Source organism: Mus musculus, chromosome 9 (assembly GCF_000001635.26).
Source record: "Mus musculus strain C57BL/6J chromosome 9, GRCm38.p6 C57BL/6J".
Taxonomy (NCBI): domain Eukaryota; kingdom Metazoa; phylum Chordata; class Mammalia; order Rodentia; family Muridae; genus Mus; species Mus musculus.
In genome coordinates, this window is record NC_000075.6 from 113,495,987 (window position 1) to 113,509,856 (window position 13,870).

A 13,870-nucleotide genomic window follows, 5' to 3' on the forward strand; every position below is an offset into this window, starting at 1 on the left:
AAATGCCATGGATAAAATTAAAGGACAAATGAAAATTATTGCCACATATGGTTAATAAGGAAGCTAATTCATGTCATCTAAGAAATTTCTTACATTTCATCTTTAAAAATGTATCTGTTGATGTTCTTAAAACTAGGTGAGTTGGCATTTAGCTCAGTTTATAGAGCGTCTGCTCAGCATGCAGGAAGCCCTGGGTGCAACTACCATAGCACAGCAAGCAGAGCCCAGTGGAACGTGCCTGTCATCCCAGCACTCCTCATCCCAGCACTCATCCCAGCACTCATCCCAGCACTCCTCATCCCAGCACTCCTCATCCCAGCACTCCTCATCCCAGCACTCATCCCAGCACTCATCCCAGCACTCATCCCAGCACTCCTCATCCCAGCACTCATCCCAGCACTCCTCATCCCAGCACTCCGGAGGCGGAAGCATGAGGATCAACAGTTCAAAGTCATTTTCAGCTACACAGCAAACGCAGGCTAAACAGCAACCTTGAATACAGCGTCCTGAATCTCAAGGGGTTGGCAGGTCAAAGGTTATGAACCAGCAGTTTCAGCACAACAAATACATGGAGATTCTCCTATCAGCTAACAGAGGCCCTGATTAACATGAGAACTGATGTCTCAGCATCAAACAAAAGTGCGAGATGACATCTTTTCTCTCTGAGTCTAATACAAGGTTAAATACGGTTCTCCTTGTCATCATTCTGTGGGCTTTAACCAGCTCAGTAAGAAAAATAAACACAGGCAAAACATATTAGGAAGAAAATATTTTATTTCCATTGTCTGAAAATGAGAGGATTATATGCACAACAATAACCCAAAATAATCTACAGACTTTAGAATTAACAAGAAAATGTAATAATATTACTAAAGATAAATGCTCAGAAGTAATTGAATTTATTAATGCCAGCAATAACTTAAAAACAAATTTTTAAAAAGACTATTAGCAATAGCATCCCAAATATTAAATATCCAGGAGTAAATCTAAAATATATATATGTGAGAATTTTAACAGGAAAGTACACAACACAATTGAAAAAAAATCAAAATCAAGGATAGTCTCTATATACTGATAGATATTCTGTGCTCACAGACTGGAAGTTTCAATTCTTTATAGATCCTGTGATGGTCATTGTTAATTGTCAACTTGACACAATCCAGAATCACTTGGAAAGGGAGTCTCACTGAGAGAATGTCTATATTAGGTTGGCCTATGAGTATGTCTGGTGGGGGATTATCTTGATTATGTTAATTAAGGTTGGAGAGCCCACAGTGAGCGGCACTATTCCCTAGGCAAGGGATTCTGAGCAGAGATACTGAGCTAGGCACACATGCATTAAGTCATTGCTCAGATTCTGATTTGTGGATGTAATGTGACATCTGTTTCAAATTCCTGCCACCTTGACTTCCCTGAAGTGATGGCTGTGACTAATAAGCCAAAGAAATCCTTTCTCTCTTGAGTTGATTTTGTCAGGCTTTTTTATCACAGCAGTGGGAAAAGAAACTAAGACAAACCTCACTTTCCTCCAATATGATACTCATTATGAAAGCCTCAATAGAGGGTGTTGCTTTTTAAAAAGTACATCTCATTAGACTGGTGTGTGTGTGTGTGTGTATGTGTGTGTGTGTGTGTGTGTGTGTGTGTATGTGTATAACTTGACACACTGACTCTAAAACATATTTTTTGAAAACAAGGGATTAAAAAGAATAGCTTAGGGGCTAGAGAGATGGCTCAGTGGTTAAGAGCACTGATTGCTCTTCCAGAGGTCCTGAGTTCAATTCTCAGCAACCACATGGTGGCTCACAACCATCTGTAATGGATCTAGTGCCTTCTCATATGGCTGAAGACAGCTCCAGTGTACTTATATAAATAAAATAAATAGATTTTAAAAAAAGAATAGCCTAGAGAATCATGGAGATAAATGACTTACAGTAAAGGAGACAGCACAGACTTTGCGCAAGAAGAGAAAGACAGACCAGAACATTACAATAACCTAAAATGTACAACCGTAACTACTGTAGAAATGAGTTTATGCCAAATGTGTGATAGAAAAGCAACAGGCAAAGGACATTTTCAATCAACGGCGTTGGAGCAAATAGCTATCCATATCTACTCAAGGATAAGCCTTAGCTGTTGCTGTGAGCAAGATCCCAGGTGGAGTAGAGACTTGGATATAAAATATAAAAACATATATGAATCCATATGCATTCTATAAGGAATTCCCACCCCAGGCTCCCTGAGTCGTAAGGACTCTGATTGTTTTCCACACAGCTGATCCAGTTATCTCTTTAAACCAGAGGTTGGCTTATTTTAGATTATGTTTGATGTTTTCTCAGTGCTCTTGAAAGAAAGACCAAATCCCTTGCCCTGGCCCCTGAGTCACTCCACAAACTGGCTGCTACCTCGTTATTCAGCCTCATCTGTACTGGTTCCTGGTCCCGTTGCCTTTTAGATATCTGGCTTCGTCCAGCGCTCTCCTGCCTTTGCGTGTTCTTTTCTCTGTTCTGCTGCTGCTGTCCGACCTTCACTCTTTATCTCACTCTTCCTTTTCTTCTTCCGGAGGTCCACTAGGAGATCGTTCGTACAAACAGCTCTTTCCTGATCCTCTCCTCCAACCTAAAATAGATAGGTTCCTCCTTGGCTTCCTTGGTAGACTTTAGCATCTTGATGGCAGGAGAGAATTACTACATTTCATAATGGATGGAGGAGAAACTCATGAAGTCCCACCCCTCCCAGGGGGACTATTGGAAGTTAATGGTTGTTGAGAGAAGGGAAGTAATTTCCTTCAGAGGTATAGACAAAACTGAAGAAACTTAAAGATATCTCACACACTCACACGATATACTTCACACACACGCACGCACGCGCACACACACACACACACACACACACACACACACACACGCACGCACGCACGCACGCACGCACACATGCACGCACGGGATTTGAGAGAAGGAGGAGGGTTTTTGGGAAGGGTTTCCATGGGAGAAGGAGTGGACATGAGGGAGTACTGAGGAGTGAAAAACAGCCTACCTTCATCATCTCCGTGTATGAAACTGTCCAAAAATGTTTTACAATTCAGTCTGGTCATGAGAAACAGAAAGCACAAATCAGTGTTTCAAACAAGATAGATGTGTTTTGTTCCTTACAAAGAAGCCTCAAGGTCAAAAGACAAAAAGTTGGAGGACGTCCAGTCACCAAATCTTGTTACCATAATCCTCCTTCCTCACCTGGTGGTGAGCAAGCTATGACCCCCCGACTTCGCAGGTTTTCTTTCAGGACTCAGGCTGAGGCATCTGCTCCCCTACCCCCCAACTTTTTCAGGATGTTGAGCCTTGTAACAGAAAGAGAGTGAGAACTGGGACTATGAGCAGGAACTTTCAGGGCTTCTGATTGGCTGCAATATACATCCCTTCTGCCCACATCTGCTTAGCTAGAACACGTTATATGACTCAGCTAATTGGAGTGGGAAGGACTGTCTCCAGAGAGGCAGCTCATCACACAGCAATGGCTAGGAATGACTGAATCCTCCTAGAGAGAAGAGGAATGAGCTGATGGCTTTCCCTGGCGACATAAGTCTACTGAGATGTGGGGACTCAAGATCTTAGCTTTGCTTACTACACACTTTCTACCACGGTCTACAAGATGCCAGTGCAGTGCCAAGTCCACGTGTGGCATTCTAGATAGCACACAAGCCCCTATAGTTCAGGAAGCTAAGCAGAGTACACTTATCGTACTCTAGCATTTTACGAACATTTCATGATAAATGGTGTTTATGTTCTAGGTGCTCATGATAACTTCAGAATCAGACATAAACCCTTTACTCACAGAAATCACTTTCTGGGATTTTTTTTGACTATTTAAACAATTTTTATTAGATATTTTCTTCATTTACAATTCAAATGCCATCCCAAAAGTCCCCTATACCCTCCCCCCGCCCTGCTCCCCAACCCACCCACTCCAGCTTCCTGACTCTGGCATTCCCCTGTATTGGGCCATATAATCTTTGCAAGACCAAGGGCCTCTCCTCCCAATGATGGCCAATTAGGCCATCTTCTGCTACACATGCAGCTAGAGGCATGAGCTCTGGGGGTACTGGTTAGTTCATATTGCTGTTCCTCCTATAGGGTTACAGGCCCCTACAGCTCCTTGGGTACTTTCTCTAGCTCCTCCATTGGGGGCCCTGTGTTCCATCCAACAGATGAGCATCCTCTTCTGTATTTACCAGGCACTGGCATAACCTCACAAGAGACAGCTATATCAGGGTCCTATCAGCAAAATCTTGCTGGCATATGCAATAGTGTCTGGGTTTGGTGGTTGTTTATGGGATGGATCCCCAGGTGGGGCAGTCTCTGGATGGTCATTCCTTCCATCTCAGTTCCAAACTTTGTCTCTGTAACTCCATCCATGGGTATTTTGTTCCACATTCCAAGGAGGAACGAAGTATCCACACTTTGGTCTTCCTTCTTCTTGAGTTTCATGTGGTTTGCAAATTGTATCTTGCGTATTCTAAGTTTCTAGGCTAATATCCACTAATCAGTGAGTGCATATCATGTGTGTTCTTTTGTGATTGGGTTATCTCACTCAGGGTGATATCCTCCAGATCCATCAGTTTACCTAAGAATTCCATAAATTCTTAAAAGAATTCCATAAATTCATTGTTTTTCATAACTGAGTAGTGCTCCATTGTGTAAATGTACCACATTTTCTGTATCCATTCTTCTGTTAAGGGACATCTGTGTTCCTTCCAGCTTCTGGCTATTATAAATAAGGCTGCTATGAACATAGTGGAGCATGTGTCCTTATTACCAGTTGGAACATCTTCTGGATATATGCCCATGAATAGTATTGCTGGATCTTCCGGTAGTACTATGTCCAATTTTATGAGAAACCACCAGACTGGTTTCTAGAGTGATTGTACCAGCTTGCAATCCCACCAGCAATGGATGAGTGTTCTTCTTTCTCCACATCCTCACCAGCATCTGCTGTCACCTGAATTTTTTATCTTAGCCATTCTGACTAGTGTGAGGTGAAATATCAGTGTTATTTTGATTTGCATTTCTCTGGGATACTTTTTATTATCTATTACTTATTATCATTTTAAAAACTATCCTAAAATGTACTGGTTTAAGACAAGTTTGGAGGGCTACCTATAAGTTTAAAAGTTAAATGAGTGATTCTGCAGATCTGAACCATGCCTCTCTGATCTGGCTGGGCTCCCTCTCAGCTAAGCAGCAGCAGCAGCAGCAGCAAAGAGTTCTACTCACCTGAGGCAGTCACATGACACCTTAGTACCAATCCACATTCTCTCTCCATCCTCCATCACTCTGGCTTGGGGACAATCATGAAAGCAGAAGATGGACCCTGGAAAGAGATAGGAAAATGAACCGTATCTTATGAGGCTAAGACTCAACCATCATTTTCCCCAAATTCTATTGGCAAAGCTGGTCAGGGGTCAGGGCATGTGAGAGGTGGAGGAAGGGACGGCATTCCTTTATTGGGGAATTACTAAAGTCACAGACACTCCAAAGACAGAGGAGATAAGGGGCAGCTTTACAATCTGCCACAAATGTAAAGGCCCCTGTCCTAGTCAACTTTGTCATCTTGACAAAGTGTAAAATCACCCCAACAGAGTCTCAACTGAGTAACTATCTTTTCCAAATAGGTCTATAGACATATTCGTGAAGGGTTGTCTCGTTTAGTAGTTTATATAAGAAGATCCCCACTACAGGGAGCACCATTCCCTGGGCAGGTGTCCTCAGATATAGATGGGAGCTAGCTAAGCAAGCAGCATTTCTCCATGGTTTCTGCAGCAGGTTCCCGCCCTTGGGTTTTGTCCTTGACATAACTCAATGAGGGTCTGTGACCTGGATGTATAAATTAAACTAACCCTTTCCTCCTCAAGGTGCTATGCGTCAGAATGTTTCATCATAGCAACAGAAAAGAAACTATATCATTACTCCTTTAGTGTGTGTATGTGTGTGGGTATTAGGTAGAGATAGAGATAGAGATAGAGATAGAGATAGAGATAGAGATAGAGATAGAGATAGAGATAGAGATAGAGACAGAGACAGAGACAGAGACAGAGACAGAGACAGAGATAGAGATAGGTAGATGAATAAAATTGGAAGGTAATAATTTACAAGACATTAAATTTGAAATATTTGTCTACCCCACAAGCAACAGGCTCACCAGTTTTGCTTTGTTTTTAATTTGTCCTGTCCTATTCACAAAAGTGACCAGAATTCTCAGGGGACTTATAAAACAATAACAAAAAATTAAGAATCATAGCTGTGCGGAGTGTGACCTCCTCCACAGACACAAAATACACTGAAGTGGAACTAATGGTTTCTTTTGAAAGTCACTTAGATATTTCAACCAAGACTATAATGCTCCACCAGGGAACAGTTTTTAAGTTCATATATTTTATGCATGCTTATTAAACATATTTTATTCATGTACACATATATAAGTAACCATATTCCATGCAAAGGTACAAATATATAATTGATATAAAAGTCAAAGGAATAAGCAACAAAGTCAACCTTTTGTGCTCACCTTAGCCAAAGTATCCATTGAGAAGATTCTGAAGCAGAGGAATGTCGAAGTTGACGCTATGTCTTGATGTTATAACAATGTTACCATTTCTAATGATATCCATAAGAGAATAACCATTCCAGTTTCAAAGCCAGAATAACCATTTTGAAGAAAATTATGCCTGAAGTAAGTTGATGGGAGCCAGCATGTTACCCATAGATCCACCTGAGAAAAGACACTTCACCCCCTTCAACCTGAATCAAGCCATCATTTTCCTTTTCATTGCTGGAGACTGAGCCCAGGGCCTTTCACATTCCCCGCCGCCCTATGCTACCACTGACCTACAGTCTTAACCCTCAGCATCATGTTTACCTATTTACTGTAAAAGAAAAGCCTGTGTGGAATAGGGATATGGTGGGAAAGCTGAAGTCTGTGGAAGTGGTGGCCAGCTTCTGCATATAGGCAGTGTTTGGGGGGAGAATGTTTTAGAAGAATACCGACCAGGATGGGGAGAAAGGGCAGAGCATTTGTTTCTGGTATGGACTTCTTCACAATGCCCAAAGCACTCGAAATTAGATGGCAATTTAAAAATTTTAGGAATTATGTTGCAGTCATCTCCATTAGCCAGGCTGGAAACTTACAAAGTCTTCCTACTAGCCTCATGTGCTTTTAAACGGGAACTCAAGTTCAAGTTGCCCTCACACTCACCATATAGTTGAGAATGACCTTGAACTTGATTCTTCCTACACCTATGGAGTGCTGGGATTACAGGAAAGTACTACTACATCTTAGTTGTTGCCATGACGAGAATAAAAATAAAAAAAAACAAAACTCTGACAAACATGACTTAAGAAAGGAAAGGTCTGTTTATGTGCACAGTTTGAAAGCACAGTCAGTCCATCCCGTGGCAGAGCCAAAGGGGCAGGGACTTGAAGCAGCAGAGTGTGTCCACGGCCGGGAAGAAGGTAGCTATAAACGCGTGTCCTCGAGTAGCTTCCTTTCTCCTTATGCAGTCTAAGATCCCAGCCCACAGAACTGTGCCTCCTATTTGAGGGTGGGTCTTCCTACCTCAGCAGACCTAATCACGATAATCTCTCATGCACACAGCCAGAGGCTACTCTAATCTAAAGAAGCCTTCACTGGTTCCTAGAGGCTGACAAGGATTCCTACGCAATTCTAGATCCTGTCAAATCAACAGTCAGTATTTACTAACACATACTCTCAGTTTTATGGGGTGCCAGACACTAAGTCAGGGTTTTATATATGCTTGTATATGCTCTCCCCATGGCCTCTACTAGTCTTCTTGACAGAATAAGGTATTCACAGCTTCTGGGGACAATTGTCCATTGCAAGTTTGAACTGAACCAGTGGTGTAGGGATCAACGCCAATAACAGCCAATAAGTTCCCATATGCCTTTGTTATCACCTATCATATTGGCTCAGAAAATGAGGCAGAAGAAACTGTGACAAGTGTTTGCTTGATGAGGCTACCTCCCTTGCTGTGCTTGGATTCCTTGCTACCCTGTGGACAAGCCAGACCCACCTGGTAGAAGATGAGGTCACATTGCTCAGTCACTGCTATGGCCAACAGGTATGTGAGTGAGGTCATACAAAACCTTCATGTCCCCAGCTGACCCCATCAGCTAACCACAGAACAAATCCAGTCAAACCCAACCTAGGTCAGAAGAAACATCCCCGCAATACATGAGCTAAATAAATGGTTGCTCTTTAAAACTAGTATTGGGAGGGATATATTTTCTTATATGGGAAGGCTAATTGATACAAACAAGTTGTGTCTGAGCTGCCCATGAAGGTGTTTCAAGAAACCATGGACAGAGCCCTGCCTGGGCATACACTGTGGATGAAGAGTCTTCAATGCCTTCTCCATAGACTCAATGTGTTTTCTAATTTGATTTTTTTTGTTTTGTTTTGTTTTGTTTTTTTCGAGACAGGGTTTCTCTGTGTAGCCCTGGCTGTCCTGGAACTCACTTTGTAGACCAGGCTGGCCTCGAACTCAGAAATCCGCCTGCCTCTGCCTCCCAAGTGCTGGGATTAAAGGCGTGCGCCACCATGCCCGGCATAATTTGATTTTCTATTGTTGTGATAAATCCCATGACCAAATGCATCTTGGCAGGGTAAGAGGTTTATTGCAGCTTATACTTCCAAGTTTCAGTACGTCGTCAAGGGAAGTCAGGACCGGAACACAAGCAGGAAATGAAACAGAAACTATGGCGGAATGCTGTCTCCTGCTTTGCTCACTGGCTTATGTTCAGCTAGCTTTTTTTATACATCCTGACAATGCCTGCCTAGGGATGGTGCCACCCACAGTGGTCTGGGCCCTCCTGTATCAATTTGCCATCAAGACAATCCTTTACAGATGTGGCCACAAGCCAATCTGATAAAAGCAATTCTTCAGCTGAAGTTCCCGGGTGACTCTAACTTGTATCAGGTTGACCATAAAAGTCAACCAGAATAGTGTGACAGGTTGTTCTCAGACACACATGCTCACTTGTCCTCAAAAAGTAGAATAGGGTAAAGGAGTCAATTTAACCTTTATAAACACTGAGAGCTCCTGGGCTCATCCCTTGTCCTCCTTGCTCACCATACTTATAGAAGTCTCCTCCATCCCTAGACAGCAGGCCCTTGAAAACTGAATGGTATAGAAGAAGGTACCAGTAATTCAACAGCCAAATGAGAACAATAAACAGTGACGGTATAACTGGTCCAGTAGATGACCCTCACGCTGGTGAAAAGAACCTGACAAGCGAGCTCTCTTTGGGGAAGGACAAGGAGAAACCTTTATTGGCTCTTGGTGGGGACTTTGAAGGATTCATTCTGATACCTGCTAAGCTTGGCAATGGCAGACCTTGGATAGGAATGGAAGATCAATGCCAAAGGATGGCAGGTGATTCACCAGCACTGAGGAGAAAGAGCTAGAGCAAGGGTTAAGACCACAAATGTGACAGGCCAGCACACAGAAAACCCAACCCGCAAAGAAGAGTCTGAGTGGAAACCTGTCAGGCACCACAAGAAGGAGAAAATGTCTCTATTAAGTCTGGTGGGCAAGACCAAACATGGCACTGAAGCACAGCCACTGAGTTCCTTGAGAGTGCTGAGAAATACACCCCTAGATGCTACAGCATGCAAGCCTCCAGGTTCCCCTGAAGAACCTCTAAGGAGGCCATCGTGGGCTGGAGTTATAACCTGGTAGAGTGCCCCAAGGTCCATCCCGACTACCGCGTAGACTTGGCATGATGGCACAAACCTGTAACCCCAGCACTCAAGAGCCGGAAGGGGGAAGATCCGAAGTTCAAGGTCATCCTTGACGACCCTGAAGGTTCAAGGCCAAATTAGAATACATGAGATCCTATCTCTATATAAAAGATGCTACCAGTGGCCAAGAGCAGGTCACCCAGGGTCTGTAGTCACCCCAGGACTTCTGACGGATGTCTGAAAGGCATCCCATACTTTAATGAAGCACTGAGAGTTGGAGGTCTCACTTTGTTATCTAATTTCTCTGAATTACCATCTCTTCACCCTGAAGGCGGAGAGCAGATCTATTTCACCATGTTATTGCAAGAATTCTAATTCCAGGGAGAATCTGAGGGGTAAAATTTGTGCAGATTTTTGGAGATCATTGGATCTCGAATATTTTTCTGCCCATCAGACACATACCGCAATGGTAGTTTCTGCTTCTCGTTTCTCTTAATGTGAGAACTGTAGAAATTGAGCCTTTTCTATTAACATACTGATGCTAGTGATTTATCAAATTAGCACAGAGGTTAATGGCATAAACAGGTTTTGGTTTCAACTCCTAGAACATCATTCAATTAGGTATTTGACCTTGGGGGAAAAAAACCCTTAATCTCTCCCCCCTTACTTTTCTCTTCTGCAAAATCAACTTAATGATAGTTTCTGTGTTTTGAAGAGTTAATGAGTTAAACATCACACAGCAATTTGCATAACACCAGGTACATTGGTAAGGGCTGATTTATAAACGTTCAATGTTATTCCCTACGCTTTGCCGTTAGTCTGCCTTTTTATTATTTCAACTCCTAGCAGTACCACAAAGAGATAAAGCACAGAATAGCAATGAAGAAAGATGAGGCAGGACCACTGGCCCTGTAGCTGAGCTACAAACCCTTACTTTGTTGTGAGGACAACAGGAGCTACTGGGGGTTTCTTGGCCTACACTAGTCTCAAATTAATGGGCAGACAGACGCCCCCAGAGTGGTGGCCCCCAACCACAGCACCTCCTCACCTAAGACTTCTGTTTGCTGCACATCTCGGCAAGTAGAGGACATTCCAAAGTCCTGGCCCAGGCCCTGGCCTGAGGGCTGCCCACCTGCATCTGGGCACTCTACAACTATCTAAGACGTTATTCGTTTGTTTCCGGGCTAGAATCTCGTGTTCCCCCAGCAGACTGCAGAATCTACAAAAACGGAAGATGATGTCCTAGACATGACTATGCCCAGCACCTGCAGTAGATCCTGACACACACCAACTGGTGACGCATGCGTGTTGAATAAGTAAATGTCCATTTCTATGAACAGTGAGCCCTGGTGCCTACTGGGAAATGTATAATTTACAGGAAACTTTATGCGTCCTGAGCACGCTATTATCCCATTACTAAAAATGAATGCTTGTAGAACCAAGGGGCTTTAATCACGTGACTGAAGACATATCTGCATTTGAAAGAAAACCACACAGAAACCTGTGTCTGCCAGGTGCTCTGGGAAAGGCCTGAGTTCCTATCCTAGATGAGCAAAGCCCTGGTCTGGCCCCATGGCCCAACAAACATAGTGAAGGAGAAACCATGCTGAGCCCTGGTCTCAGAAAGGACCTCAGCGGCTTTGAAACCTCGGGCTTGTTTCTTCTCTCTGTGACTTCCATTCATCCTCCAAGAACTAGGGCACGGAAATAAACTAAGGTCCCTGCCCACACTCAGAAGCAATTTGGCAATTCCAAGCCTCCTAAAGCCCCACTTCTCGATGTTCCGTAGAAAAGCCCCACACTCTGCACCAAGACCCTCTAGCTTCTCACCCCAGGCCCACTGCCAACCATGACGCAGAGGTCCCCTGTGCGCACAGCCACCCCACACTCAATTAAACTTCTTGCAGTTCCAGCACCGGCACCTTGCGATGTACATATCTGGTTGTCTGGCTCGTGTTTCCTCTGCGCAGCCCTAAATAGCGCTTGAAAAGAAAAGCAAACTCAACGACAAAGTTTTCTCTCTCTCCCGCGCAGGCAGGCTGCCGCCCCATCTTTCGGCTGACCCAGAATCTCTAGTTTTGCTGATTTCTTACTGTAACTGCCTCCTCATTTACCACACAGTGGAGATCTGATCCCTTCCTACTGAGACAAGTAGTTTTTGCCTGCTCCTTCGGGCTTTTAGTATTCTTCCAAATTATTCTGATTGATATAGACCTCCATCCATGCTAATTATGCATAGCTTCTCTTATAAAGTGTGGTTTCCATGGTGACGGCGAGGGGAGAACAGGTGTGCGGGAAAGCTGCGCTATATTAAATGACAGTTACCCTCTGCCTCTCCTATGCAGATTGCTTTTCTCTACATTTATTTATAGCAGGCAGTAATTAATCTGTGTGAATCTCATTGCTGGAGGGCGGGGGAGGGGAGAGGGACACAGAATGATTAACAAGAGTCCTAATTATCCACGTACCTGTGAGTCTGAGAATTCTGTTAGCACAGGATAATTCCAAAGTAGAGGAGTCAAATTTACCCTTGCACAGAGATGCCACTGTGTGACAAGCAAGGCTTTGCCTATGAAAGGAGACAATCTTCCAGCTGCCGAGCCTCTGTGTAGACATCTGGGCTGCAGAAGGTTCCAAAGTGGACACTGGGACCCTCTTCAATGACCCACCAAAGTATAAAATTAGATCAGGCCAGAGTCCCAGACTCCAGGGACTGTCCAATTGTACATATCACAGCGGAAATTCCACTCTTAAGCAGAGGAGGAAGGCAGGAAAGCGTTGCTGGTGGCTGGTCTCCTGTGGGGTCCAGAATGCTGCTAAACTGAGCCCAGGAAAGAGCTCAAGACAACAGACCAGGCCCAGCCCCAAGGATAACACTGAGTCTCTAAAGGCCTTGGGCATCCCACTGTGCCTCTGAGCCTCAGTTTCTCTAGCTGTATACTATGCATTAAAATGCAAATTCTCAGGGCCAGAGCAATGGTTGAGTTTGGCTTGCTATTTGAGGGGAAACCATTCATCATGGCGGTAGGAGCATGTGGGAGCTGGTCACACTGCATCCACAGTCAGATGGATGCCAGCACTCATCTTCTCCTGAGGTTTCCTTTTTATTCAGTCTAGGATCCCAACCCATGGGAAAGTACTGCCCACGTTCACATCTCAGTTTAACTCAGTTAAAGTCTAAGCAGAAACAGTCTCACAGACACACCTCAGGCGTGTCTCCAAGGTGAGTCCAAATCCAGCAAGCTACCAAGGAAGCTTAGTCATCACCCTGCTCCTGTGGTAGATGGAGAGGGGAGAAAAGAATAGAAGAATGTAGATTACTTGGCTCATCCCAAAACCCACAGATGGCATCCCTGGGTGGCACAGTGCCACATGTCTCCAATAAGCAAGTCAGAGAATTCACCCACTCCTTCCAAGACTTCCCAGTGCGCTGTATGGATTCCCTCAGAAGTAAGGTGGGAGCCCCCAGGATGTGATAACAGCACAGGTCACAATTTTTCCCTTAGTCTCAAGCTTTGGGGAGTGAGCACAATAGAGCCAGTATCATTTGATGACCTTGTAATCAAATAGCACGGAGTGAAAAACACAAGCATCCACTAGAACCATAAGACCTGTGCTCACAGGAGACAGCCCTCATGTCTGAAGCTCTGACTCTTGTGGTTTCTTCCCCATGGATATTTTATTTCTACAATGACCTGGAAAAAGAATTACACAGAACACTATAGCAATAAAAACAAAAAGAGAAAATAAAGAACCAATATGCATTCCCTTTAAAAAGGAAATGACTTCAAAGTTAGCCTGCCTGTGGGGGTGGTGAGAATAAAAGCCCCGTGTAGCTTTAGCTCAGACAGCTTCAGCGCAGAATAGGGAAACATTGAAGAAAAATATGGCTCGTTCTCAACGGACCTCCTAAACACCACAAGAAACATCAAAAAATTATTAAATTCCCAATTACCGCCACCCGTACATATGTTTTTCACAGCTGGAAAGCAAACTTGAAACTCAGGCAGGACACACAGGCGGAATAGAGATGTTCGTGAGGCTTTTACCAACTCCCAGAGGGGTCGTGCAATTCAAAAATGGAGCTAACAAGAGGTTGTCCGTGGGGAAATGTCCA

The 13,870-nt window shown here is 43.9% G+C and overlaps 1 long non-coding RNA gene across 1 annotated transcript in view; it reads right to left on the reverse strand.

Annotated features, from left to right (window-relative positions):
- Positions 1–759: 759 nt before the first annotated feature.
- AU023762 (expressed sequence AU023762) overlaps positions 760–13,870 on the reverse strand; it is a 90,407-nt gene continuing 77,296 nt past the window's right edge. The window contains exons 3-5 of the long non-coding RNA NR_040760.1: positions 5,271–5,367; positions 3,037–3,086; positions 760–2,619 (exon numbers count right to left, since the gene is read on the reverse strand). This is a non-coding gene — a long non-coding RNA (expressed sequence AU023762). The remainder of the gene's footprint in view (positions 2,620–3,036; positions 3,087–5,270; positions 5,368–13,870) is intronic.